The sequence below is a fragment of the Penaeus japonicus genome, unplaced genomic scaffold, assembly GCF_977035675.1.
Source record: "Penaeus japonicus unplaced genomic scaffold, GWHDUDI00000001_assembly GWHDUDI00000005, whole genome shotgun sequence".
NCBI lineage: Eukaryota > Metazoa > Arthropoda > Malacostraca > Decapoda > Penaeidae > Penaeus > Penaeus japonicus.
The window spans coordinates 7817396-7824895 of NW_028234407.1; positions in this window are offsets into that span (position 1 = coordinate 7817396).

Genomic DNA, 7500 nt, shown 5'->3' on the forward strand with positions numbered 1-7500 from the left:
TAAAAGAAACTGAAATGAATTGTCGATCCTGTCACAGATTTCGACTTTGTTCTGTCTTGGTCTTAAACTTTTGTCCGGTTGCTGAATGGTGTACTCGTGTTTCTAACCAGTATTTCAGAAACATGCTTCGAATCTGGTTTTATTTCCTACTCTTCCTTTTCCTCCTTACAATTCGCAGCTCCACTTCCAACGTGATTACAAACCACCAGGCCTAAATGCAAATATTTGCAATATTCCTCCAGTTAAATTAATGGTGACCCAGAATATAGACCATTAGTTCCCCCAGGCTCTCCCTTAAACTAGGCACCTGGGTTCCTCGGATCCCAGTTTCTGAGATCACACCCTACTTATAAAGCACTGCAAGAGATTGTCTCAACATCATTTCTCTTTGCATCCAAAAGAACACGATGAAGTTCACTGCCGTTTTCCTGTTCGTGGCCTTGTTTGTGTCTGGAAGTTTGTGTTTGATTCTGCCGATCCCGCTTCCTGTGCCTGTGCTCAAGGGGTTGGACGTCAGCCTCGCTCTGGGAGGTCAGCCGGTATTTGTTCCGGTTCATGGGAGGCATGCACAGGTACCATCATATAAGTTTCAACAAAACCGATATTAACAAATAAACGAATTTGATAAATACCTTTTTTCTTTAGAAAAAACCTGTGCGTGTACACATTGGAATCTCAGATATATGCATCTGCATGTAACAATATATATAAATATATGCAATTATAGTCTGTCATTACAATATATTGTCATCTCATTTTCTGCTGTAGGGCGGAGAATAGTGTCCATATGATCACCAGTGTCACCATAGAAACAGGTGATAAAAGCAGTCGTAAACAAGGCAGAAATCACATCACTATATAATATATATATGTATATATATATATATATATATATATATATAATATCTTCCCTCCCTCTATCTTCTCATCCCTTTAACGTCACTGAAATATATGATTTGTCAGGAGATGAAAGTGAGATTTTATGTTTCTATTATAAAAGTAACAAATCTTAACTGACGGAGTATTAAAGATAACCAAAGTAATGAAATGATTCATAAAAAACGGAGTTTAAAATATAGAAGCCCGAGCAGTATTTCCTTCACATTTGTCAGGAGATGAAAGTAAGAGATTATGTTTCTATTACAAAAGGAACTAATCTTAAATGACGGAGTATTAAAGATAACCAAAGTAATGAAATGATTCATGGAAAACGGAGTTTAAAATATAGAAGCCCTAGCAGTATTTCCATCACATTTCGTGACTCCTGCTTCGCCGTGATAGAGGCTCGCGTAAACCTGAAATCACTAGGTGTTTTTAACACTTTTTCGTGTTCAATGACTCACTCATTCTCTCTCTCTCTTTTCCACCCACTCATTCTCTCACTCAAGTCAGCAGTAATACAGAAAGACATCATCCTACTCGTTTAAAGAGAAATAAAATAAATGTGGTGAGAGTGGATGGCCGACCCGGTAGTTGTTTTCGGGCCATCGAATTATAATACCATTGGAAGTGCAATTAGGATGATAATTGATATGATAGTAATAGCAAAAGTTGTGTTGAAATAAGATTATTATTATTATTCTTATCTATCTTATCTGCAATATAATGTTTATTGCCAGTTAACCATTATCGCTGTCATAAGAATATCGCAATTACTATGGTGGAGTCGGTTAACATTTAGACCGAAGTATAAGGATACAAAATAGTTATTCAATAATACTGGAAAATGTATATGCATTGTGACTCCCTTGAGTTTTGACTACGTAACTGAAAGTTAGAAATGTAGTGAAATAAGAACTGCACCACTGAACAAAAAGCAAAATCTTTGCTTATGATCACCGAATGACTTTCTAAGCAAAATAAGGAAAATGTATGGCGGTATTGATTTCAATGATTAACCCATTGCGTACGGGTGTCATGACATACATGACGTAGGAGCTTTGGCCTGACGACGGGCGTCATGACGTACACGACGTTCGGGGATTTTGGATCACTGTGCTATTTTATTTTGCTATGAAAAAGGAATGAGTGATGATGGCTACTGCAGTCCTAATTACTATAATTACCGTAATATCGTGCAAGCTTAACGTCCAAAACCTAGATGGCACCACTTTTTTCTAGCACCAGCAGGTGAGAGAGCCTTGAATGGCACCCATCCACGGTCTCTAGCATGCACTGTCTCTATAGAGCGATGGCACACACTAAGTTGATGAACCCTTGCTCTAAAGTACCGCCGATGAAGGATATATATATATATATATATATATATATATATATATATATATATATATATATATAATAACTTACATCTTCCCTCCCTCTATCTATCTAACGTCACTGAAATATATGATTTTTCAGGAGATGAAAGTGAGATATTATGTTTCTATTATAAAAGTAACAAATCTTAAATGACGGACTATTAAAGATAACCAAAGTAATGAAATTATTCATAAAAACCGGAGTTTAAAATATAGAAGCCCGAGCAGTTTTTCCATCACATTTCGTGACTCCTGCTTCGCCGTGATAGAAATCAACAGGTGTTTTTAGCACTTTTTCGTGGTCAATGACTCACTCATTCTGTCTCTCTCTTTTCAACTCCTTCCTCTCGAGGCCACTCAAGTCAGCAGTTATGCAGAAAGGCATCATCCTACTCGTTTAAAGAGGAATAAAATATATATACACATGAATATAAATACATATGTACACACATGTATATAAATACATATGTATACACATGTATATAAATACATATGTATACACATGTATATAAATACATATGTATACACATGTATATAAATACATATGTATACACATGTATATAAATACATATGTATACACATGTATATAAATACATATGTATACACATGTATATAAATACATATGTATACACATGTATATAAATACATATGTATACACATGTATATAAATACATATGTATACACATGTATATAAATACATATGTATACACATGTATATAAATACATATGTATACACATGTATATAAATACATATGTATACACATGTATATAAATACATATGTATACACATGTATATAAATACATATGTATACACATGTATATAAATACATATGTATACACATGTATATAAATACATATGTATACACATGTATATAAATACATATGTATACACATGTATATAAATACATATGTATACACATGTATATAAATACATATGTATACACATGTATATAAATACATATGTATACACATGTATATAAATACATATGTATACACATGTATATAAATACATATGTATACACATGTATATAAATACATATGTATACACATGTATATAAATACATATGTATACACATGTATATAAATACATATGTATACACATGTATATAAATACATATGTATACACATGTATATAAATACATATGTATACACATGTATATAAATACATATGTATACACATGTATATAAATACATATGTATACACATGTATATAAATACATATGTATACACATGTATATAAATACATATGTATACACATGTATATAAATACATATGTATACACATGTATATAAATACATATGTATACACATGTATATAAATACTAATACTGATAGTATCATATTTTTTTTTTTCTTTCTTGTCTCACTATCTTTTATTACATATAAAAACAAATAGACCACACGATAAAGGAATAAAGGATTCATTGCCTTACATTTTATCGTAACAAATCAGTACTGAACCTGATACTACATGATTAGAAATTTAAATTGAGCGTTATATAGTACAACAGTCTTCGTTACGGAGATGATTTCGTAATTACTAGGTTATGTATCCTATCTTTCATCTCTCTTAAAATGAATTCAAAGTCACCACCTCGTTACCACAGTGGCAAGTATTCTGAATTAATTGAGGTTGGTCCTACATTCCCCCAGGCTCTTCCCTAGGCGGTTGGGTTCCTCGGATCCCAGTTTCTGAGATCACATCCCACGTATAAAGCACTGCAGGAGATTATTCTCAACATCATTTCTCTTTGCATCGAAAAGAACACGATGAAGTTCACTGCCGTTTTCCTGTTCATGGCCTTGTTTGTGTCTGGAAGTTTGGGTTTGATTCTGCCGATCCCGCTTCCTGTGCCTGTGCTCAAGGGGTTGGACGTCAGCCTCGCTCTTGGAGATCAGCCGGTATTTGTTCCTGTTCGTGGGAGGCATGCACAAGTACCATCATATAAGTTTCAACAAAACCGATATTAACAAATAAACGAATGCATAAATACCTTTTTTCTTTAGCAAAACCTTTGCGTGTACACACTGGAATCTCAGATATATGCATGTGTTTTATATATATATCGTTGGATGGTGAAATATATATAAATATATATATATGTGTGTATGTATGTATATATAATTTTCTGGACATTCTATTTCGCGTTGAAAGGAAAGAAAATGAAGGAGAAAACGATGTTAGAGGAAGAGGAATGAAAAGGAAATTGAGGCAAAGAAAAGGATGTGGCAAAGAAAGAGTAAGGAAAATTACGAAAAAGGGGGAAAAGACAAGATAGAAAATAAAAATAAAAATAATGATAGTACTAATGATAACAATGATAAAAAAAATATTTGGAATCACAATAATAACAATACCAATAAAGATAACAATGGCAATAATAATAACAACCACAACAAGAATACTAATATCGATAAGAGGAGAATTCGTGTCTTTCTTGTTTCAGTCTTTTATAGTACATGGATAATAGAAAAAAAAACTCTACTTGATGTTTTTCGTCGTGTCAAACAGTAACACATTTCTGTAAATTGTGTTTTCATCTACATTTCGATGGACGGTGAGATACATTCTATAAAGATAGGTAGATACACAAATGCTAGGAAATCTCGACAAATTTGAATCATCTATATCAGTTGCCATGAACGATAAATGGAAGAAAAATGATAATTTGCATGCTATTAACACCAAAACAATATTAAAAACGCTTCCAGGATCAACAGCGGGGCATCGATCCCGCTCTCTCGCGTAGCAGACGAGAGGTTAACCTTTGTACCACTTCTGAATCCATTAGAGGAAAAAGGGTAAGCATTATTTCAGTTTTGATGTTGATATCCTCATAATGACTGTCCTTTTTGGGTATTCGTATAATTTAATATTGATCTTATGATGTTTATTATTGTTTATTTTAGGAAATATTATTGGATATTTCTGCAATCCTGACTTTATTTGCATATCAATAGAGAGTGTGCTACATCTCTATATAGATAGAGATGTAGCACTTCGATATTTCTCCAGATTTGACTCAATAATTAATATTCACTTTCGTAACAGATCAGTAGTGAAACTGATACCACATGATTAGAAATTTAAACTTTTCGTTATATAGTACAACAGCCATCGTTACCGATATGATTACGTAATTACTAGGTTATGCATCCCTATCTCCCCTTTGTCTAATCGAATTCAAAGTCACCACTTCGTTACCACAATAGCAAATATTCTGAATAATTGAGGTTGGTCCTACATTCCCCCAGGCTCTTCCCTAGGTAATTGGGTTCCTCGGATCCCAGTTTCTGAGATCACATCCCACGTATAAAGGACTGCAGGAGATTGTTCTCAACGTCATTTCTCTTTGCATCCAAAAGAACACGATGAAGTTCACTGCCGTTTTCCTGTTCATGGCCTTGTTTGTGTCTGGAAGTTTGGGTTTGATTGTGCCGATCCCGCTTCCTGTGCCTGTGCTCAAGGGGTTGGACGTCAGCCTCGCTCTGGGAGATCAGCCGGTATTTGTTCCTGTCCGGGGAAGGCGTGTACAGGTGCCGTCATATAAGTTTCAACAAAGCCGATATTAACAAATAAACGAATAGATAAATACCTTTTTTCTTTAGCAAAACCTGTGCGTGTACACACTGGAATCTCAGATATATATATATATATATATATATATATATATATATATATATATATAATATCTTCCCTCCCTCTATCTTCTCCTCCTTTTAACGTCACTGAAATATATGATTTGTCAGGAGATGAAAGTGAGATATTATGTTTCTATTACAAAGGAACAAATCTTAAATGACGGAGTATTAAAGATAACCAAAATAATGAAATCATTCATAACAAAAACGGAGTTTAAAATATAGAAACCCGAGCAGTATTTCCTTCACATTTCGTGACTCCTGCTTCGCCGTGATAGAGGCTCGCGTAAACCTGAAATCACTAGGTGTTTTTAACACTTTTTCGTGTTCAATGACTCACTCATTCTCTCTCTCTCTCTTTTCCACCCACTCATTCTCTCACTCAAGTCAGCAGTAATACAGAAAGACATCATCCTACTCGTTTAAAGAGGAATAAAATCGATGTGGTGAGAGTGGATGGCCGACCCGGTAGTTGTTTTCGGGCCATCGAATTATAGTACCATTGGAAGTGCATTTAGGATGATAATTGATATGATAGTAATAGCAAAAGTGGTGTTGAAATAAGATTATAATTATTCTTATCTATCTTATCTGCAATATAATTTTTATTGCCAGTTAACCATTATCGCTGTCATAAGAATATCGCAATTACTATGGTGGAGTAGGTTAACATTTAGACCGAAGTATAAGGATAAAAAATAGTTATTCAATAATACTGGAAAATGTATATGCATTATGACTCCCTTGAGTTTTGACTACGTAACTGAAAGTTAGAGATGTAGTGAAATAAGAACTGCACCACTGAACAAAAAGCAAAATCTTTGCTTATAATCACCGAATGACTTTCTAAGCAAAATAAGGAAAATGTACATATTTGTATGGTGGTATTGATTTCAATGATTAATAGGAATATCTGATCTACCTATTATCTATCAATGTATCTATCTCTCTGTCTGTCTAACTATCTGTATATACATACATACACAGAGAGAAAGAGAATTTCAATAGAAATGCAATAAAATATATTCAACCTTGATAGTAATAATTATTCTGATAGTAACAACAATGGTAATGATATTGCGAACAGAAATAGTATAGTAATATCAGCAAAAGTAAACTATAACATCTATAACTCTTACAATTAATAAAAATGATTAACTTATTGCGGACCTCTTTTAACAAGGCGATTTCAATATAGTGCAAATGACACTTAGGGGCACAAGAATAGAAAGTATGGATAATGCATAATATTTGTAATTCATCTTTTAGTAGACTACAGTTGTATATAGTACAAGAGCCTTCGTTACGGAGATGATTACGTAATTACTAGGTTATGCATCCTTCCCTTTGTCTAATGAATTCAAAGTCACCATCTCATTACCACAGTGGCAAATATTCTGAATTAATTAATGTTGGTCCTACTTTCCCCCAGGCCCTTCCCTAAGCGATTGGGTTCCTCGGATCCCAGTTTCTGAGATCACATCCCACGTATAAAACACTGCAGATTGTCTCAACATCATTTCTCTTTGCATCCAAAAGAACACGATGAAGTTCACTGCCGTTTACCTGTTCGTGGCCTTGTTTGTATCTGGAAGTTTGGG